Below are 24,034 nucleotides of genomic sequence, written 5' to 3' on the forward strand. Positions count from 1 at the left end.
CTTAGTGTCACTTTCACACACGTCACAGATACATAGCTAAATAATCCTTCCCTTAGGAACCTTTTGTCATGAAATCTTGATACAACTTTGAAGCATGCTTTGTCCTCTTAGAGTCATTCATTAATCAAATCATCATTTCATCACAAAGTATGAAGTACTTATCCTCCGCGCCTAAGTTACCCAAATACTTTCATTATTAAGTCATCAACTGAGATAGTCTATAATGCAACAATCCTTGCACCATGGGATTACAACGCCAATGCATACACTTGATTAAGCTCATTCAACATGCGCCATCACTTGATTCATTCTTTTAATCTTTTCCTTTTTGAGGAAGGTCGAAATTTTCACTTTTCACCAACACTTTACTTCTTCATTTTACGTCTTTCTTTTTTTGGAGAAAGTTGGTACCCTCCACAAAAATGATCGAGTTCGTTAGGTAACACAATAAGTTAAGTAACACCAAGTCTTGGGTCAACCTCAAGATAATTACAAATACGAGCAAAGTCCTATAGTCCAAGAATATAGATGCAGATACACTAAGTCCTTAGCAGACGAGTAATTTTTACGAAGGATTAGAGGCAATTTCATTGAGCGCAAGTGAACGAAAAGACATAAACAACAAATATAAACGAGCAGAAAAAGTTTAAAAAGCTCTGACTTGGATACAAGTGCAGTGCGACATAAACAACAAAGCGGCACGATGCGCCCTGACATGGCGCGATACACTTTGACATTCGAGAACAAAATGGAATACGAAAAAACAGCAACCCTAGAGCATAGTAATAGCAGCAACAACAAAGTTTGGAGGAAGTGACATCCAGTCAACCACAACAGCAGCATCCTAAAGCAGCAGTATCAGTGTAACCAAGGAGCAGCAACCAAGAGCAGCAACAGCAAGTCGTCTAAGTTAAGACAATCACATTCATATCTGCCTCAGGTCATTACTTAGGCTTTCTTCCCGATAAACTTCATCGCATTATGGAAATTATTACCAAAATCTCCAAGAGGTTCTGCAGCATATAAGCTAGTGTTAAAGAACACTATGATAAGAAAAGATAATTTCATGTTATTATCCATTCACATTCATATAAGTTGCAGCAAAAACACGTTAACGAAAAGAATTTACAGCTTATTTGATGATTTGATAATTGGTCATCAATCATTGAAACGATAATACATTCCAGCCTAGACTAAATAATGATCATATTGCTCAGTCCAGTAAAGAAGTCTTTTGTTCAATAAGATAAACCAAAACATAGCTAAATGTAACTTAAGATGCTCGTGTGGGAACTGAGAAGCAACTCAGCACAAGGAAAAATGGACAACAGGACTTTGGGTTCCAGGCCAAAGACAGACAGATATAAACTAATAGGTTGCAACTAATGACTTCTTTTCACCCTAAAATTTTCTAGGTTAAAGACTGTAACGATCCTCCCACGAAAGGCTTAGGAGGTGTTGGGTCACTAGCTATCCACCATTCTACAAGTTTTCTAACAGCATTGAGTCCATTTTGAGAAATGAACCTGATACAATGAACAAATTTATGTCCTATCACAAAGTATCAACTTTCAAATTTAAAGCAAGATATTAGACATTGGTTAACCAAAGCTAACAAAAAGATTTTATAAGAGGACAGAGGGAGTACTAGTCTCTAAAATATTCAACAGTGGTGGGAAGGGAGAGAAAAGCATACGATTAGTCGGTTAGTGAAAAATTTCGCATTATTAAATATCTACTAGGTGACCCCAGACATTGACCCCTCTCCCCATTGGAATAACTCAATAAAATATCAAGCACCTCTTAGTCTTTACCTTGAAATTAAGCTTAATTTAATTTCAATAACCTACACAAGTATCTTTATTTAACATAAGACATATATATATATGATTGGATCCATACTACATAATTTAATATAATTGTACCATTAGTCCATTAGTACTCAAGAAAAAACAAAAAAATTGATTTGTAGCAGATTATAACCAGAAAAACAAGAAACTATAGTTGTCCATCTCTTGCACAACCACCATATACAAATAAAATAATAAGCGGATATATGTACAATTCCATGCCAATCAACTAAACTATATTACACTCTTTACGCTTTAAAAGAAAGGACTCCCACCGATTATTTTTCAGCAGTAGGGTATACCTTTGCTTTTGAAGAGGCTTGATTTCACCAGGAAACAAAAAAATATTTCTATTTTACAAATCACAACCTAAATCAAGCTAGACAGCAAGATATGCCCAAACTAAGAAGCTAATACAGAGCAACGATAGTACTTTATAAAACCACCAAGGAGCAATGAAAATCAACACAAGATTAATTGAAAAAAAAAATTATGAAGTATGAAAATCGACCACACTAACTAGCAGCATTGTAATATCATGACACACATAAAGCATATGACAAAAAAATTGAACTGCCTACTCACAATTTCATGATCGCTTGCAAGGCCGAACTTAATTCCAATCAACTCCCCATCAGGAACAGTTGAAGCCTCAGTTTCCTCCATTTTTGAAAGAACAAGAAATTTGATTCAGCTTATGGTGGCATACAAAAGAAAAGCACTCCTGTGGAAGAACATCGATATATACAATAATGAGTGAGCACATGTGACTATATCATAACAGATTAACAACATTTTTTAACACAAGGTATTCTAACCTGCCAGACATCACATGCTTATCTTATTATTACAGAGCAGCTGCAGTATATTTATAAGTATCAACAGACCTAAAGCTTGTTACAACTTAGAACGACAACAACAGTAACAACATCAGCAAACCAACAAGACATCAAAAATCAAAAGCTCTCACAAGACCATCTCATCTTGTGTATAAATCATGAAAGTAACCAAGTGCACTAATAATTCTTCATCTTGTTTCAGGCTTACATATGGCATTCATAATTACATTAACAAGTCCAAACAAGTATATAAGCTAATTATGCATAGAAGAGCATATTTGAAGATTAGATAACATTATTGACAATTTGACACCAAAAGATACAACATACAGGTAATCACATATTCACATGTTAAATACCAGAGAAGTTGAGAGTCTTGAGACTATTAGGTTACAAAAACCTCAATCGTATAAATGGCCACCTATGCTAACATTTTAGCGAATATAATACTCATAGACACACATTGAAGCTACACGTATAGTAAGAACAGTCAAAAAACCTGATTTTTCTCAGATATTAGAACCTATAGCTCACCCTTGACCTTCACATCTCCATTAGGCAATTCATTCTAGGCTTGTGCCATCCTTTTCAAAGATTGTTAAGGACTATAAATTTGAACCAAAAAAAAAATGAAATCAACACAATAAAATACCAACAATCATCCAAAGCTGAATCAAATTAAAATTTCATATATGAAACCTAATAATTCAACCAATTCGAATTAAATTATTCCAGATCTAGCAAAATACACCAAAAACTAATAAACTTTTAATCAAAAGAAAAAATCTACCAAAAAATACACCAAATACCTAGCAAAAATAAACCACAAATTAAGCTCAGAATAAGAAATTATTCAGCTAATAAGTAAATAAATAATAAAATCAGTGTAATTCGTAGTACAAGGAGCTTACACTGTTAATTAGATCAATGATAATGGAGTGCTCTTGAGAAGCGTTTGGCGCCTGATTCTTCGATTACTTTGAGGCGTTTGATAGGGAGTTTTTCGAGAGAGATTTCCATGTCGCCTTCGTCTTCCATCAACTTCTTCATCAAAATCGAAAACATGAAGCAGGAGTTTTAGGGTTTAGGGTGCCGAAAATGAATGGAGGTTCAACAATGGAGGGAGGAGAGAGAAAATGGAGGTAAGGACAGATGCTAGAGCGAAGGAAGTGAGAAAACATCGCCATGAAAAGATCTCCGAGGAGAGAGAAAGAGAGAGAGTGTGTGTGAGAGACGGCCGGAGGAAGTGATGAATAAGGAGGATAGACTTTTAGGGTTTTCTAACATCCACCTTACGTATTATTTGTATCGGGCAGTTGGTGTCAGTTATAAACAACAAATTATTTATATCGGGAAAAATGTTGCCGGCCGTTACAACTAATGCAATTTTTGTAACGGGCATCATTTTGCCCGTTACGAATAATATTTTTCGTACCACTATGCTACTTTAATGTAAACGGATCATTATTTTGCTAGTTACGAATAGGTTTATTGTAACTGGCAAATTACTGGCCATTACAAATAGGGTGTTACAAATGACATTTTTTCCACTAGTGAGCACGATGCGCCCTGACACGGCGCGATACACTGTGATGCAGCGCGATAGACCTGCCATTGCGCGATGGCTCTGATTTTGCCTGCGTCAGCCTTTGAGGGTCCCACAACTTGGTTGGTTGGTCCATGAATAATACATTTGAGCCTCTTGATGACCATTTAATTCTTTTGAGTAATTGACACATATTTATTTAGTAATTAGCCCGATTACAATTTTGATTGATGATCGGCCTAATGATGATCACATTTTGATTACAAATGGAGTGAACACATTTTATAAGGGATTAGCCCGATTACGATCACATTTAATTAATGATCGGCCTGATGACGATCATAATTGAGCACATTTGAGTACTGATTGAGCATGTTGATTGATACTTAAGATTGGGAGATTTCTATGGAAATCAATTTAAATACTCTAACAATCCTAGATATGGTTATGAAGATGAATTTTCCAAAGCTGGAAGGTCTATTACTTCTTGGAGTAAAGACAATAAAATTTGAAGACAGGGTACTCTAGATTAAGGAGTCTGTCATTTGATTTGAGAAGGACGATTTGTAATGAAGCAGTCTTCGATAGCTTTCCCTATTATTGGTGAGGTTATCATTTGATTTGAGAGGAACGGTTCGAGACAAAGCAGTCTTCGATAGCTTTCGCTATGATTGGGGAGGTTATCATTTGATTTGAGAAGATGGCACGAGATAGGCGATTTTTGATGGCTTTTCCTAAGATTGTGGGGGTTCTCACTTGATTCAAGTAGATAGCACGAGATGGGCGATTTTCGACGACTTTCGCTAAGATTGGGGAGGTTATCATTTAATTCGAGAATATAGCACGAGATGGGCGATCTTCGATAGCTTTCGCTAAGATTGTAGGGGTTGTCACTTGATTTGAGAAGATGGCACGAGATGGGCGGTCTTCGACGACGTTCGTTATAATTGTGGAGGTTGTCACCCAGATTTGAGAAGAGTGATTCGTGATGAGGCGGTCTTCGACGACGTTGGCTATGATTATGGAGGTTGTCTCCCTGATTTGAGAAGATCACTCATGATGTAGCGGTCTTCGATGGCTTTTTCTAAGATTGTGATAGGAATGGTGTCCATCGAACAAGTGTATTATTCTAATAGAGGATTCAGAATTATTAGAAAGCTAATTATTCAGTGAGGTCAAGTGATCGGAATGCCTAGGTGGAGGCCGCTTCCGATCAGTAATATTAATGTATAATTAATATTACAGTTTAATCTTGACTGAACCTTTCGGGTCACACCCAAGCAACAAACAGACCGACGCGACGAATTAATCCGAAAGGAATTAATAAGTCACTCGAGTATCGTGAACAATGATGTCAGATTTCGAGCTTAGAGCGTCGGAACCGAATCTTAAAAGTCAAGCCAAATTTTAGGAATTGGCGAGACGGGAAAATGCTTCAAGTAACAAGTAAAAACCCTAGCTGCACGAAAGGCTAGGGAAGCGCGCTAAATAGAAGTGTGCCACATGGCAGCGCCATGTGGTAGCACACGTGGCAACCACCAAGTGGCAGCACGCCACGTGGCAGCCACCATGGTGGTGGCATGCCACGTGGTGGTGCGCCAAGGTGGAATTCACCTAACCATGTGACACTTGTTACTTTGTTATTCCTTGGTTTATTTAACTAAGGATTGAATTCAACATTCTTTCTATGTGGGATCTTTTTTGTGAAAAAGTCCCACATTAAAAGATGAGTTAAATTCACAAGGAAGCACTCCTTATAAATAGTCAAGGCATACCTTGGGATTGTTCACTTGAGTAAGGTGCATGTTAGAAAAGGCATCTCCATTGAGAAAACCTTTAAACACATATAATTACTTGAGTATAGGTCGGGCTTAGCTAACCTCTAAGCATTGGACCTTTGTCGGGGTCATGTTGTGGGTGGACTTCCGTTGAAGGTCTTCGTGCGAGCGAAACTAAAAGCTTTCAGAAGTAAGAGCTCTTGTAGTGAGCGAAGCACGCGTCAAAGGTATTAATCATTCCTTAATTCTTGTTGTTTAAGTTAATTATGTCTTGTGATTATATTAATTATGAGTGTGGTCTTGGCTCGGGTTTTCTTCCACGGTGAGTTGGACACATCGAAACCCAACAGCGATATCGGAGCCTTGCTCATTTATTTTATAATCATAATTTTTAAGGTGTTTTTATGGCTTAATTTTTCTGGTTTTATGTTGCTAATTAGATTAGTAGCTCGGTTTTATTATTTTTAATCCCGTATTAGAGCAGTCTTCAACCCTGAACCCAGATTTTCGCCCAAAAATAGTGAATTTTGGGTGGAAAAGGTGTTCTTGAAATGATTCTACCCTTTTAGAACTGTGTTTTTTGCCAAATTCCGACAAGAAATGCCTTTTCGAGGGATTTTTCATTTTGACGAAAAATTTTAAGTCTTTCTAACCTTGAATCTTAATGGCATATTTATGGTGGTCATGTATTTGGTTCTTTCCTTAATTTTTCTGTAATTTTAAACCTCTTTAAGCATGGTTACTTTGTAGTAATTAGTGCTTGAAACATTGGTTCTTTTTTTTTGACATAATTGTAAATCCATTGCATTAAGTGTGAAAAATTTGTTGTTTGAGGCTTCTAAGTACAAAAGATTCAATCTTTAATTGTTTTAAGTGGTTGAAACTTTGAGTTACTTAATTCCATGAATTTTTGGATGAACTTTTGATTTAATCATGTATTAAGTTGATTGGAATCATAAAGTTTGAATCTTGTGATAGAAATTTCATTTATCTTCATATTGGAAGATATAATTTTTTCATGGATTCACAAGTTAAAGTTGGTATCTTTATTTGAATATTTGTGTTCATAATTCCAACTCCCCTTTATTTTGTCAAAATCTCATGATTAATTTAAATTAATAGTGAGTTATTACCCTTGTTCATTTTGTTGCACCAAATTAAACCAATTTTTATTAAACAATGGTTCTAGGAAATAATTTTGTTTATGTGCACCTTGATAAATTTTTATTTAAGTTGGACTAGTAATAATTTTTTTATTTTTAGCTCATTTTATTAATTCTAAAATTAATTTGGAGTTAATCATTTAGTCACGAAAAATTTGGGTTAAAAACCCGAGGATATTGCACGAAAATCGAGGGCAAAGCATCCCTTGGCGAGCGGGGCTGCATAGCAGCCCGCATGTGGCTGCCAAGGGGCTGCCTTGAGGAGGTGCAGCCTGTGCATAGGCTCGGCTATCTGTAGCTTGCTTGCGCGTGCTCGAGCCTTGTGGTGCATGGCATGCTATATATGTATGTATGCATGTTGGTGCTTGTTAGAGGTTAGTGTGCATAGACATTGCTTGCGAAGCAATGTGGTGCAATGAGCACTCCAAGTCTTGGTGCTAGGCACTTAGACATTTTGGACTACGCATTTTTTGTGTTCTTTTTCCGTTTTAATTATTTTAATTAATTATTTTGGTTTTCATTATTTTAATTAAATTTTAAGGCTAGGCCTCGAGTTTTGAGCGGCATTGGCAAAATTTAATTTTGGCAAATTTTGGGTTTACCGACTTAATTAATTGGATTAATTAAGATGGATGCGGAATTTAGTGGGAGCTTCAATTTTAATTGCGCTAAATTACATAATCAATTAAACAACTTTGACTTGTTTTTAATTAGGCATGTTAATTGGATTAACGACCTAAATTAGTTACTAGTTTACGCGTGTTTTATGCATTGTTACTTGTTTATCGTTGTAAAATGCATGGGTCATTCACAAATAGTGAATGGATGAATGGAATGAATATTCTCTCACAGGTTTTATGAAATGGCAACTAGTGGGGGTCTATTAGGAATGAAAATACGGACTGCGATCCGTGATGTATTTTTGTAAATCTAAATACGGTATGTACGTGAACCGTTGACTATTTTTGTACCTTAATATTTAGATTAGTCCTAATCGTAGATACTAGTATTTGCATAATTACAGTCATGTCTTGAAGACGGAGGTTCTTGGAAGACGAAACCATGAAGTTGCAAAAGCCGTCCCTTGAAGACTTGAAGACTCAAGGGGTCATGCTAGTCGCCAAATGCATCTTTATTTACGTTTTCGATATATATATTTATGATTTTATATATATGTGGTTCATATGTTAGATGCATGTTTAGGATTTCGAATGTTGCGATGATTAATTAAGTTCACTTAAATCAACCAACATAGAAACCCTAGGTCCCTAAAATATTGAGTGAAATTGTCATTCCAAAACAACACTTATCGACCTATTGAGAGTAGTGATGGGCTACACTAAAGTGAGGCATCACTATTACTTCCTAGGATACATAAGGTATGATGATGGGTTTGCCAAAGCAAGACATTGCATACATGTTGGTTTTGGTTATACTTAACGATATGAGTGATGGAGTCCTAACATGTCGTAGCAAAGTGGATAAGTTGTTGAGAGAGCATTAGATGCGACGATTTATCCAACCAAGAGTGGCTTGGAGCCATTAGCAAAGAGTTGCTTACCTTAGAAGATTGAGTGTTAAGACAAGCCAAAGCATGCTTAACCACTCTTTGTTTCTTTGGATCTTGGAATCGACTTATTCTCACCAAATGGGGACAATTTTAATGTGTGAATAAGACATTTAAATAAGTTTGATTAAAATGCATGATTTGAATCTTATTTAAGTATTATGAATGGTTTTTCATTTCAAATTCTTTCAATTATAGAATCATGTCTTCAAATAACTCAAACAACCAATTCTCGTTGCGCTCAATTCTCGACAAAGAGAAGTTGAGTGGGCCAAATTTTCTTGTTTGGCAAAGGAACTTGCGTATAGTTCTCATGCAAGAGCAAAAGGAATATGTCCTTTATAAGGAAATTTCCTAGACTCCCAATGAGGAGGTGACTCAGGCTGCCCTAAACCGATGGCAAAGTGCCAATCGGGATGTCAAATGCATCATGTTGGCCACAATGTCTCCCGAGCATCAAAAGACTTTCTTTGAAAAGGAGACAGTTTTGAGATCATTTCTGAGCTGCAGAACATGTTCCAAGAGCAGGCCCGAACTGAAAGGTTTGAAACCCACAGGCAGATCCTTGAGAGCAACCTCAAGAAAGGAGAGTCAGTCAGCCCACATGTACTCAAAATGATAGGATTGTTTGAGAACATGGAAAGGCTTGATGTGGGGTATTCAACCAAGATGGCAATTGACATCATTCTCCACTTGCTGCACAAAGGCTATGATCAGTTCAAGATGAACTATAATATGCACAGCATGGAGAAAACCTTCACCGAGCTTCATGGTATGTTGAAGCAAGCCGAGCAAACGCTCAAGGATGAGGGGAAGCATGATATGCTCATGATCAAAAAGGGCAAGCCGTTCAAATTCTCAGGCAAAAAGAAGAAAGACTTTAAGGGGAAGGGTAAGAAGAAGACCTTTCAGCTTAAGTCAAAAGCTACCAAGGATAACAAGGAAAAGAAGGTAGCATCTTCTAAATCTGATTTCGAATGCTTCTATTGCAAGAAGAAGGGACATTGGAAGATAGATTGCCTCGAGTTCAAGGAAGATAAGAAGAAGGAAACCGTTGCATCTAGATCAGGTATATTTGTTATAGACTTAAACTTCACTAGCTCAACATCATGGGTATTAGATACCGGATGTGGCTTACACCTTTGTTCCAATTCTCAGGGACTAAGGAACATTAGGAAGCTAGCAAAAGGAGAGGTTGACTCCGGGTCGGCAATGGAGCCAGAATTGCAGCCGTATCCGTTTGTCTTTGCCCTCTGGGCTTTTTTTGAAACTTGAAAACTATTTTTATGTTCCCAACATTACCAAAAACACTATTTCAATTTTGGCGTTGGACGCCAAGGGTTTTGAATTTTGAGTAAAGGACAATGAATGTTCGTTTTATCTCGATAATGTTTTATATGGTATTTTTTTTTGCTTCTTTTTCATGCTTTGCCTTGTTTGTTTGGTTTGTGAGAGTTATGGGTTAATCTCTTAGGAAACCCTTACGAGAGCATCACTCGCCCTCTAGGGCGAACTAGGGGTTTAAATGGCTTGTCTTTAGTTGCTAAAATTGACCGTGATTCCTACGAAAGTGAGTTAGTGTATATTCTCATCTCGTCTTTTCTTTTGTTTTTATGAATAAGCTCGTCATTTTCTTTCCCTTGGTTTTATTTTCCTCGAGGACGAGCAAAATATAAGCTTGGGGGTATTTGATGGGTGTCATAAATGGCACCCATTTGATGAGTATTTAGGTTGTTTTCACCTTCTTTTCATAGCTTTCCTTCCTAATAAATGCTTAGTTTTATGCTTTTGCTCTTTGTTTTACCTTTTCTCTCTTATTTTGTGGTTTTGTGCATTTCTATGGTTTTTCTAGTCTTTTCTCCTTTATTTGCTCTCTTTTCATGGTTGTAGGTATTGTATGAGGTTCGGGTCTTGATGTTGATGGTTTTCTAAGGTAGAAGATGCATATGGAGCAAGCTTATAGCATTGGGAAAACTCAAGGTGCAGGAAGTGGATTCTCCAAGTTCTAGCTCTTGCGCTCTCAAGTCGCGCTCTCATGAAGGAGTTGTGTTGAACCCACTGTCAAGTGCTATTGAAACTGCCTCTCTTAGTGTTCATCATCATCATATTGCGCGCTCACTCGAAGTCCCTTAGCGAACGCACGAAGCCTCGAGAAGAACCGAAGAAACCCAGAGAAGCGCGGGCACGCAGCCCTCCGCGCGGGTGCGCTGCCCCTCCGGGTCCCTGTTTTGATCGGCTTCGTTTCGCGCCTCCTATTTATACCTTGTAACCCGATTTTTGGTAAAGTAATTAGAAGCAATTCTAGACATATTTTTTTTTTATCATATTCTTAGCTTAGTTGAGAGCTTCTCTCTCTAGTTTTAGGGTTAGTTCAGGAGTAGATTTAGAGAGAGAAACTGAGGAATTTCAATGGTGATTGAGAGATTGAAGATTCAATGGTGACAATTGTGTTGAAGATCTCCTCTATTATCAATGAGCATTTCTAACTCTATCTCATTTTATTGCTTTGTTTAATATTCTTGTTTGTTTGGATTGATTTTGATGTTTGATGCTTGATTAGTGTAGTTGTTCTTGATATATTGTTTATTCTTGATTTCCTTAGTTGTTTGTTGATTAGATGATGATTCTTGAGTAGTTTTTTAGCTAGGGATTGGGTGAAACTTGGATGATTGATTGATTGTGCTTAATTTGGGAATTGTGTTGATTAATTGTTGAGAATAAAGTGATTACTGGAAATTATGTAAGTGTGTAATTCGATTAGGCCTTGAGAATTATGCTAGATTGCATTGTGAGTCTACATTGATACGGACCATTGATTTGTAACTCGCAATTGTCGATTGAGTTCGGTTAGTGACGTTCCTAGTTAGAGTCTCTCGTAGTTGGCGCTAGCTAGACCTCTAGGAGATAGCTTGTTGAGCTCTTTTGATTGTTCTTACCATTAGTTTTCGCAACCATTGATTTGCATGTTGTTCCCGAGTTGCTACAATTGTCATGATTACTCGTTGATCCCCATTCCCTAGTGCTTTATTTGTTTGGTTCTTCATTTTGGTAGTTGGTTAGTGCCTCGATGTCCTGCCACATGGCAGCGCGCCAAGGTGGCGGCGTGCCACGTGGCCGTGTGCCACGTTGGAAATGCCATATGGCAACAGGCCGCGGACCCGGGTGACGGGTCATGGACGCGGGCCGAAGGGTGGCGGCCCAATCTAATCCAACTTGGGGCTCAAAGTTGGGTGCGACATGGTTAGCTCACAATGCATGTGAGTTACCTTGGGGAGCAAGTGAGGAAGTGGTCCTCACCTAACCATTTGACACTTGTTACTTTGTTATTCCTTGGTTTATTTAACTAAGGATTGAATTCGACATTCTTTCCATGTGGGATCTTTTTGTGAAAAAGTCCCACATTGAAAGATGAGTGGAATTCACAAGGAAGCACTCCTTATAAATAGCTAAGGCATACCTTGGGATTGTTCAGTTGAGTAAGAGTTAGAAAAGGCATCTCCATTGAGAAAACCTTTAAACTCATAATTACTCAGATAGTTTGGTCGGGCTTTGCTAACCTCCAAGCAATAGACCTAGTCGGAGTCGTGTTGCGAGTGGATACCGTTGGAGGTTTTTGCTCGTGCGAGACTTAAACCTTACTTAAGTAAGAGCTTGGGATACGAGCGAAGCACGCGTCAAAGGCAATTAATCTTTCCTTAATTCTTGTTAATTAAGTTAATTATGTCTTTTGATTATATTAATTGTGAGTGTAATCTTGGCTCGGGTTTTCTTCCGTGATGAGTTGGACTCATCAAATCACAACAGTGGTATCAGAGCCTTGCTCATTTATTTTTATAATCATAATTTTCAAGGTGATTTTATGGCTTTGTTTTTCTTGTTTTATGTTGCGAATTAGATTATTAGCTCGGTTTTATTAATTTTAAGCCCTTTTAAGAGTTGATTATGGCCCCGAACCCAGATTTTTGCCCATAAATAGTGAATTTTGGGCAGAAAAAGTGTTCAGGAAATGATTTTACCCATTAAGGGCTGTGTTTTAGGCCAAAATCTGACCAGAAATTCCTTTTTCGAGGGATTTTTCGTTTTGATGAAAAATTTTAAGTCTTTCTAACCTTGAATTTTAACGGCATATTTATGGTGATTATGTAATGGTTCTTTCCTTAATGTTTCTGCATTTTTGAACCTCTTTAAGCATGGTTACTTGGTAGTAATTAGTGCTTGAAATATTGGTTTATATTTTCACAATTTGCGAATCCATTGCATTAAGTGTGAAAATTTTGTTCTTTGAGGCTTCTAAGTTCAATCTTTAATTGTTTTAAGTGATTGAAACTTTGAGTTACTAAATTCCATGAATTTTTGGTTGAACTTTTGATTTAATCATGTATTAAGTTGATTGGAATCATAAAGTTTGAATCTTGTGATAGAAATTTCATTTAACTTCATATTGGAAGATATAATTTTTCAAGGATTCACAAGTTAATGTTGGAATCTTTATTTGAATATTTGTGTTCATAATTTCAACTCCCCTTTATTTTGTCAAAATCTCATGATTAATTTAAATTAGTTAAATTAATAGTGAGTTATTATCCTTGTTCATTTTGTTGCACCAAGTTAAACAAATTTTATTAAAGAATGGTTCTTGGAAATAATTTTGGTTATGTGCACCTTGATGAATTTTTATTTAAGTTGGACTTGTAATAATTTTTCATTTTCGGCTCATTTTATTAAATCTAAAATTAATTTGAAATTCATTATTTAGTCACGCAAAATTTTGGTTAAAAACCCGGGGATATGGCACGAAAATCGAGGGCAAAGCATCCCTTGGCAAGCCCGCATGTGGCTGCCAAGGGCTGCCTTGAGGTGGTGCTGCCCTTGCGTGGCTATTGCTCGCGGCCAGCAGCACGGCGCGCCAGCCAAACAGCAGCAGCGTGGCGCGGCAGCGGCGCCAGCCATGCGTGCTGCTGTGCGTGGCTCGGCTACCCGTGGCTTGCTTGCGCGTGCTCGAGCCTTATGGTGCGGGGCATGCTATATATGTATGTATGCATGTTAGTGCTTGATAGGGGTTAGTGTGCGTAGACATTGCTTGCGAAGCAATGTGGTGCAATGAGCTCGCGCAACATGGCCATCATGGGCCACGACTTGGTGTGTGAAAGTTCGCTGATGTGGTCGGTGTAATGCGTAAGAGACATCGTAAGTCACTCCCACGTTCATTGAGCATCAATCAGTTGTGCGAGTAGTGAGCACTCCAAGTCTTAGTGCTAGGCACTTAGACATTTTGGACTACGCAATTTTGTATTCTTTTGCCGTTTTAATTACTTTAATTAATTATTTTGGTTTTAATTATTTTAATTAAATTTTAAGACTAGGCCTCGGTTTTGAGTGCGTTGGCAAAATTTTATTTTGGCAAAATTTTGTGTTCACCGACTTAATTAATTGGATTAATTAAGATGGATGCGGAATTTAGTGGGAGTTTCAATTTTTTAATTGCAGTAAATTACATAATCGGTTAAACAACTTTGACTAGTTTTAATCAGGCGTGTTAATTGGATTAACGACCTAAATTAGTTACTAGTTTACGCGTGTTTGTGCATTGTTACTTGTTTATCGTTGTAAAATGCATGGGTCATTCACAAATAGTGAATGGATGAATGGAATGTATATTCTCCCGCAGATTTTATAAAAATGGCAACTAGTGGGGCCCGATTAGGATAGAAAATACGGACTGCGTTCCGTGATGTATTTTTGTAAATCTAAATACGGTCTGCAAACCGTTGAGTATTTTTGTAGCTTAATATTTGGTCCTAATCGTAGATACTATTGTTTGCATAATTATGGTTATGTCTTGAAGATGGAGATTCTTGAAAGGCAAAGTCATGAAGTTGCGAAAGCCGTCCCTTGAAGACTCAAGGGGTCATGCTAGTTGCCAAATGCATCTTTATTTATGTTTTCGATATATATTTATGATTATATATATGAATTATATGTTAGATGCATGTTTAGGATTTCGAATGTTGTGATGATTAATTAAGTTCACTTAAATCAACCAACATAGAAACCCTAGGTCCCTAAAATATTGAGTAAAATTGTCATTCCAAAACAACACTTATCGACCTATTGAGAGTAGTGATGGGCTACGCCAAAGTGAGGCATCACTATTACTCCCTAGGATACGTAAGGCATACTGGGTATGCAAGTTAGTTTTGGTTATACTCAACGATATGAGTGATGGAGTCCTAACATATCGTGGCAAAGTGGATAAGTTGTTGAGAGAGCATTAGATGCGACGATTTATCCAACCAAGAGTGGCTTGGAGCCATTAGCAAAGAGTTGCTTACCTTAGAAGATTGAGTGTTAAGACAAGCCAAAGCATGGTTAACCACACATTGTTTCTTTGGATCTTGGAATCGCCTTATTCTCGCCAAATAGGGACAAATTTAATGCGTGGATAAGACGCTTAATAAGATTAAAAGTTTGCATGAATGCTTTTAAATTTCAAACTTATTTATGTTATTTTCTTGATAAATGGTTATACTTTGCACTTATATTTGTAGAATTCCAAATTAAACTATATTGTTTTCCGTGATTTGTAAAGGAAATCTTTGAGAATAGTTCTCAAAGAAAGGAAAAGCATTTCTAAAATACAATTCTCATAAATGACTTTTATAAGTTCGAAAGGATGGTTGGACATCATGTATTCAAAATACTAGGTAGTTTTGATAAACATGAAGTATTGTGTTGGAAACTCAAAATTGTCAATGATTGACAACCAACATATCTTTTCGCTTTATACGCTGCTGAGCACAACCCATTGATGTATTAATTCAAGTACGAATTAAAGGAAAAGATGGAACTTTGTTATACGGCGCACTAGATGCTTAGTCATGCCTAACAAAGTATAAAATTCAAAGACTCTTAAAGAAATGGTTCTTAAAGATTATGAGATGAAGTATGATAAGAAATATAGGAAACAAGGAACAAAGAAAAGGAATTAGATTCCATTTCTACTAAAGAGTTCATGTTAACTTAGCAAGTCATTATCTTCACAAGTATCAGATATTTCTTGAGTGTTACACTTTGAAAGTAACCTCAAACTATTGAAGATAAGCTAAGTTATTGACTTACAAGCTTAGAATGAAGCAAGAAGAGCTACATCAGTTGTAAGGTCGTATGCTTTGTTTAAAGACCTTTTAAGCTAAGGCTGGAACAAATAAATGGTTATTGTGTTCCATAATCAGCAAACAATTTGTTAACACACGGAAAGACTCACATTCAAAGTAAAAAGCAATAGTTGCGAATTTATTCGAATGGCATGGTTGTCTAAACCATGAGTCAAGAATGCTTGATTATAAACAAACATTTCCCTAACATGAAAACTTACAAAGTTCAAATCACAGGCATGATTTGTGTTCCAAACATCTTTAGCAATGTCACATTAATAAGAACATACTCAAGGCCATATAGGCTCTTGATAGTTGATCGATTCGGAATTGTTCTAAGATAAAGCAAGTCTTACTTGTTAAAAACCGACAAAGTAAAGAGCTATTGTTCTTGGTATAGAAAATTGACTCCGAAAGCTAAAGAGGATTCAATTACTTCAACGTTTCACGAAGAATTTGAAAGAATATGGCTATATTCATCAAATGTGAACAAACTTGACCTTGAATAGTTCAAGAGTTCAATGAAGTACAGAATCGACTTGGCAAGATATCAAAATGTCTAGATTAGATCGAGCGATGTTTGCTTGAGCCAAGCGTGACTATCTCAAAGTTATGAAATTGAAATTTTCATAAATAACTCCACAAAGAACATAGTGTGCCTTCACGGAGACCTCGATGCCATTTAAAAATGACTCAAAAAATGATGGATCACATCCCTTCCTATAAAGTTCTTAAAGATTTGCACAAATGACTAATGTTACACTAAATAAAATGTCGGAGCTAAGAAAGGACACCATATTCAGTTATGGATAGAATTAACTTCTAAACGTCTTTTCAAGTATATGTCTAAAACTCTTAGCCTCAGTGGAAGCTCACTAGCTCAGAGGGAGCTAAGTGAGTCAGTGGGAGCTCACCAGCTTAGCAAGAGCTTGGTGGCTCAGTGGGAGCTTAATGGCTCATTAAAGGCTAAGATAGCTCAAGTAGGAGCTAACTTTTTGTTTCACAACGAACTTTTACCCAAAGACAATATACATGTCTCTTTGTAAGCATTCAAGTGAGACTACGGGCTTTTCCTCCACAACCTAAATAAGAATATAATGTTTGTTGCTCTAAGTGGTGTCTTTCTGGAAAGTAACACATTTCCAAAATGACAAGTTAGAGGAAAATGAACTCGATGACTATCGAGATTAGCAACAAACTAGAATTGAGAATCTCGGAAGACTCAAAAGGGCTTCATGAGAATGATTGATCAAGAATACTCAAAAGGACTTTACAAGTGCCTTAAAAGAGAATTCATTACTCACAAAACTACTGGTAAGTTAGAGTAAGATCAACATAATGAAAGGGCTTTGGAAGCGCCTTGAAACTCAGAGTTTGATGCAATAACCCCGTATAGGTATAGAATTCACCAAAGTTTTGGATTGAATCTTATAAATTTTCTATTAAGTTAGAAATAAACCTAAGACTTACAAGCATACTATTTACTATTAGATAGTAAGGGAATAATGCCTTGTAAGATAGCTACGACAAATCCAAATTCCAAATAATGGTTAGGGGCCATAAAATCCGAAACAGACTCCATGTTTGAAAATCATGTTTAAAACTTGATTAATTTGCATGAAGAGTGAAAGACCCATCGATTGCAAATAAGTTTTTAAGGAGAAAACTAACAAATGTGAAAATGTATATGCATGCATAGCTAAATTGGTTGAAAAGGATATAATTAAATTCACGAAGTTGATTTTAATAAAAACCTATTCACCAATTGGAATGCTCAAGTCTTTTCGTGATTATTCTAGCAAAATTGCACATATGGAGTATGGCAAAATAGATACCAAAATCGCCTTCCTAAAATAGAATTTTGGAAGTGACTATGAAAATAGTCTAAGGGTTTTGAAAATCTAAATAATGCTAATCTATTATGGGATTGAAGGAAGCATTGCATAAAGGAATTGGAACGTGTTTTCTCATAAAGTTAATAAAAGGATTGACTTATGGAGAAACATAGAAATTCTTGTGGATAAGAAGTTTAGTGGAAGCAAGAGTCAATCTTGTAAGGTCCAACAAGAAGTTTACGAACTATGTTGTAAATTAACTATTAAATGCTAAATGCTTAGATTTAAAAGTATTTTCAACAATGGACCAAGCTAATGACGATACTTAGTACATACTGGGAATTAAGATCTATTGTATAGACTTAATAAAATGTTTAAACGTGTAAAGGAATTTACCGTGTTAAACATGAATTGAAGGACTTTGAAAGGCTTTCGACCCATATGTATAAAACTAAGTAATTGTTTGAACTAAGTATGAGCTAGGCTAAATACTAAGTCAAACAAGAAAGACTCTAGTAGAGACTTTCAAACGTATCACATAGCAAACAGTTTAGCAAGACTCAGTGAAACTGGATGAGCTAAAATGTAACGTGGATGGAAAAACATTATCATTCTACAACTAAATCCATCATGTATGCTACGATATGGAATCGTCACACGACTTACTTGCTTAGAGCATGTGAAGTATGTAAATAGTACCAATCAACCTGAATCTATGCAATAGATCGTTAGATTATGGCAAAGAACATCCAAAGTACTTGGATAAGTATGAGGATGAGTTCTTGACGCATGGAAACAAATATATGATTTGAGTAATGATGTTGCAAGTAGAAACCTTAACAAGGATTATATCCTTAACAAGGAAGCCGTTTATAAGCACGAGCTAACAATGAGTCGTGGCTTGAGAATGGTAACATGGAAGTGCATCCGTGTGTAATGTGCGGGAATTTAAGGTAAATTTTCATGATCACAAGTGATTAGGGTATCCCAAATCATTGTGAGACGTTTGGAGTGAAACCCAGGCAAAACATCATCAGGAAGTCTACTAAAATATATGTTGAGATTATTGTTTCCTTAAAGGAAATAATAAAGAAGATGTTCTATGGAAAGTTCGTTGTAGAACGTTAATGATTGTAGGTTGTCAAGTTGAAGATCTCAATCATGAAAATGAGTGGGAGCCATCACTTGGACAATAAATCCTTAATCACATATAATCCATGACACTCTCAAATTTTATCATCTTATTATGAAAGTGATCAGTAATGAAGATGCTAAGATTAGCAAAGTAATTATAACTAAACCTATGCAATAAGTGAACGACAACATTCACAATTGCACGAAAGAAATCAAGCATATTAGATATGGGTGTAATTTCTATAAATGTTTTATAAAGAGTGTTACTCTTAAAACATTCGAAAAAACCATTTATCATAAGATGAACCATTCAGATTTTGGAGTAATTTAAATTTCATGCAATTTTATCACTCCGTTTGCTATTTAATTCTGGTTTAGGATTAAATAATGAGTCCATTCGATTGAAAATATTCAAAATAGGGTATCAAGACCAGTCTTGATAAGGAAACACCTATTAAGTGAACATTGAATATTATAATCGAAAATTATCCCTAATCGAGGTCATTTAAACGATGGACGATTAATGACCACTTGAGATTAGTGTGTAGTTTGATTTATAGCACCGTTTGTTGTGCTACAAGGACATGATCCTCATAAATCATTTGCACAGTTATTGGTTTAGAACCATACTGGATCGACCTATGAGAATACTGTAAGAGATTTAAAAATTGTCATAAGTATACTTCTCATTATGGCTATCGAAACCTATTTCCTCGACCATGAGTATTGTGAGTTCTCTTGTTTGAGTACTAGTCCGTTTTGATGTTAGTCAAACGTCTGCCATAAAAGGGGATTATAACGGCAACACTCGGGCGGCTAGGTCCTCTCAGTATGAGAAGCTACATTACAAGACTGGGAATGTCCCCCTACTAAAAGTAGGGAAGATGTCTTTGTTGTTTACAAGGCCTCTTGAAGAGCGAGACTGTGAAAATGCATGGTCGTGCTCGAATGGATTTTAGAAATCATCTGTTTATTGACAGTCGGACTCGGATATCGAGAAACACTTCTGGACGTAATAAGGATGACGAATAAATCTTACCTTATAGTTCATGAAGAGACATTACGTGACATAGGAAAAGGCTATACACTAAAAGCACACTTTTCCGGAAGGACAAGTGAGAGATTGATAGGAATGGTGTCCTTCAAACAAGTGTATTATTTTGATAGAGGGTTCGAAATTATTAGAAAGCTAATTATTCAGTGAGGTCAAGTGATCAGAATTCCTACGTGGAGGCCACTTCCGATCAGTAATATTAATGATTAATTAATATTACAGCTTAATCTTGACTGAACCCTTCGGGTCATACCTAAGCAACTAACGAACCGACACGACGAATTAATTCAGAAGGAATTAATGAGTCGCTCGAGTATTGTGAACAAAGACGTCGGATTCTGAGCTTAGAGCGTCGGAACCAAATCTTAAAAGTCGAGCAAAAATTTAGGAATTGGTAAGACGGGAAAATGCTTTAAGTAACAAGTAAAAACCATAGCCGCGCGAAAGGCTAGGGAAGCGCGCCAAATAGAAGTGCACCACGTGGCAGCACATCGTGGCAGCCACCATGGTGGCAGCATGCCACATGGCAGCGCGCTAAGGTAGCGGCGTGCCACGTGGCAGCGCGCCAAGGTGGCGGCATGCCACGTGGCAGCGCGCCAAGGTGGCGGCATGCCACGTGGCAGCGCGCCAAGGTGGCGGCATGCCACGTGGCAGCGCGCCAAGGTGGCGGCATGCCACGTGGCAGCGCGCCAAGGTGGCGGCATGCCACGTGGCAGCGCGCCACGTTGGAAATGCCATGTGGCAACGGGTCGCGGACCCAGGTGACGGGTCATGGACGCGGATCGAAGGGTGGAGGCCCAACCGAACCCAACTTAGGGATTAAGGTTGGGTGCCACATGGTTAGCTCATAATGCATGTGAGTTGCCTTGGGGAGCAAGTGAGGAAGTGGTCCTCACCTAACCATGTGACACTTGTGACCTAGTCGGGGTCATATTGCAGGTGGACACCGTTGAAGGTTTCGCCCGTGCGAGACTTAAAGCTTTCTCAAGTAAGAGCTCGGGATACGAGCGAAGCACGCGTCAAAGGTAATTAATCTTTCCTTAATTCTTGTTAATTAAGTTAATTATGTCTTTTGATTATATTAATTGTGAGTGTGATCTTGGCTCGGGTTTCTTCCGCGATGAGTCGGACTCATCAAAACCCAACAGCCCAAGCTTGGGCACCAAGGCACGCCCAGCTGGCGGCCTGGTGCTTCGGCTAGGCCTACCAGCTTGGCAGCATGTGTGGGCAGCTCATCGCACAAGCACACATAACCCGTAGCCCACGCAAGCATTGCGTGCTGCTGCTGCTGCTGCGATGCTTGTGCTAGGCGCAGCCCAGCACACTGCTACCTCGCACGCATGGCACAGCACGCAAGTTCTATTGGCCTTGCTTGCGATGGAGCGGCCTGGATGCTACCATGCCTAGCATTTGCGGCTCGCCCTAGCAGGCCTTGCCTTGCACGCAAGGCTGGCTCGGCCAGCATGCTCGGCCATGCTAGGCATGCTAAGCTTTGCGGCCAAGCCTTGCCTTGCGGCAATGGCTTCGGCTAGCCATCCTAGCCTTCGATTGGCTAAGCCAATGCGAGACTAGGATTTTCCCGAGCAATAACCTGTTGTTTTTCTTATTTCTCGTCTCGTCGATTCCTAAATTCGACTCGACTTATGACGCTCGGTTTCGGCGCTCTATGCTCGGAATCCGACGTCCTTGTTCATAATACTCTAATGACTCATATAATCCTTCGGATTAATTCGTCGTCTCGGACCGGTTACTTGATTGGGTGTGATCCGAAGGGTTCAGTCAAGATTAAGTTGTAATATTAATTATGCATTAATATTACTGATCGGAAGTGGCCTCCAGCTAGGCCTTCCGATCACTTGACTTCATTGAATAATTAGCTTTCTAATAATTTTGAACCCTCTATCGAAACAATACACTTGTTCGAAAGACATCATTCCTTTTTCACCAATCTCATCTCATAATTTCAATCCAACTATTGATTTAGCCTTAAATGGGGGCTAACCATAAGACATTTTCGAATCCAAATTCAATAAAATCAAAATTAATGAACTTTGCCAATTTTCCGCCATTATCTAATCCTAATTCAATAAAATCCACAATTATGACAATTAAATTACTGTTAATTATTGACAGACAAAAAACAAATGACACCAATTTGCTTAAAAGAAATTAAATATAAATAAATAAATAATAATGACACCATTAAATTTGTCATCAACAATTATCCAAATTTCGCTTGACATAATTTTCGTGGACCTAAAAAATACACCATTTCCTTCATACCATACATACAACATTAATTGAACAGAATTGTAGACAATTTTTAATAGCATTTGGAGATCCAAATTGACGAACACACACCCACAAACAAATACAATTCAAAAGATAAATTTGAGTTACTTGTAATGTTTCAACGAAATCGCAGTCCGGAATTGGGAATTGACCCATCATCGCAGTCTGAAATCGGGATGTTCAAATCCAACAATGCCGCCATTAACAGTTAATTTCGATAGCATTTGTTGAAATGATGAAGTTGGTATTTTGTTGTGGTTTTGAATTACCCGGTCCATTTTGTCATTTTCTTCTATGTTTGTTCAAAATTTGAACCAAATTTGCGAAGATATACAGCTACGGTTTTGGTGAAAAAATGTTGGAGGGAAAAGAAGGCAAAAGATGGAACAAGCATAACAAATCTGTTGTTTTAGCGCCATTTTTTGGCACCAATTACCACACATGTTTTTAAAAGAAAGACCTCGTTGCAAATTTTCTAGTTTGAGGATTTTATTTTATTTTTTTAAAATAGAAAAGGAAATGGAGAAGAAAAACATGTCCTTTTCAAGCCCCGACCTTACTTTTTGGTTTTCCCGGCCTTGGTTTTGGGTTTTCCTTTTCAATTCCGTTTTTTTCGCAAGTGAGGTAACAGTTAAAGGATGATTATGCATTTATTAGAGTCATCCATGACTAATTACTAGAGTCTTAAAATTCCTCTTTGTTGTTTGAGCTCATGATAGCATTGATACGCGAAAGAAGTTCTAAAAACAGCAACTCAAAAGTCTCGTAGACTAAACTTTCAAAAACTAGCTAGCTACTTAGCTGGTTCCCTATGTTGATTTCTTTTCTTTCTTTCTTTCTTTTTTTTTTTTTAGTTCACTGTGTTGATATCATAACCAGAGAGAAGCTATTCCTTTGAGCAATAATCGGAAAAAAAAAAAAAAAAAGGATAGTTATTGACTTACGCCTGAGTAAGGATTTTTTTTTACAATTACCACCTATAAATGTTGTTTTTTTAGCAATTATCACTTACAAATTTTTTTTTTTTTTTTGAATTTTACCACCAACTATTTTTCAAAACATTAAAACTTCCCACCTACATGACTCTCAACTCAAATGTGACGTCATATGGGGCCCATTAACTATATTTTCCCTCCCTTTCTTTCTTTCTCTCTCATTTTCTGTATGCGGAGAGATGAGGCAGGGGGATTATTGCATCTGCTGTAAAACAAGTGAAAGCACGGTGGTGTGTGTTTTGGGTAAAATTACCCTGTCCACGTGGACCAATCAGAGAGGACTACGTGTCAAGCCTAGGCAGGTCCATTTGGGCTAATTGCCAGCTGACACGTGTCAACCTCAGATGTTTCCTGAATTGCGGCCTTCAAGGCCCAATTCCCAAGAACGCCGCAAAATGGCGCAGCCCACCAAATCTAGGTCAAATGACCTAGAAAAGGCACGTTCACCAGCGACCCTATAAATAAGGAGATATTCCCCAAATTTTGGGGACAATTCAATCATTTATTACACCAACCCTACATTCTCTCACATCTGAAAAACACCTGATCTCGAAATCCGAGAAGATCTCATTTCATTTTCCGCACCTTCTCCTACTCACATTCAAGTACTAACTTGATCGTCGGAGGCTGAGCTCCAAACACCCGGAGTCTCTGTTGTTTTGCAGGTACAGGCGCAGTCAGATCAGTCCTCGAGCTGTAACTCTCCCGAGGGACAAAAACACCCAAAAATAGTGTGTATAGAAGTTCAAGTTGAGGATGCTGCTCGCAAATACAGTTGGGGCACATGAGAATTGAGCTAGAGTGTGATGTGGCCAATCTTGTGAATA

At 37.6% G+C, this 24,034-nt stretch overlaps 1 long non-coding RNA gene across 1 annotated transcript; it reads right to left on the minus strand.

Annotated features, from left to right (window-relative positions):
- Nucleotides 1-585: 585 nt before the first annotated feature.
- LOC145568777 (uncharacterized) lies at nt 586-3,986 on the minus strand. Its single transcript, XR_014095947.1, has 3 exons — nt 3,601-3,986; nt 2,436-2,574; nt 586-1,013 (listed from the first exon to the last, which is right to left on the minus strand). It is a non-coding gene; the product is annotated as an uncharacterized LOC145568777 (long non-coding RNA).
- Between the last annotated feature and the right edge of the window lie 20,048 nt (nt 3,987-24,034).

This window comes from Chenopodium album, chromosome 11 (genome assembly GCF_948465745.1).
Source record: "Chenopodium album chromosome 11, dcCheAlbu1.1, whole genome shotgun sequence".
NCBI classification, from domain to species: Eukaryota; Viridiplantae; Streptophyta; class Magnoliopsida; order Caryophyllales; family Amaranthaceae; genus Chenopodium; species Chenopodium album.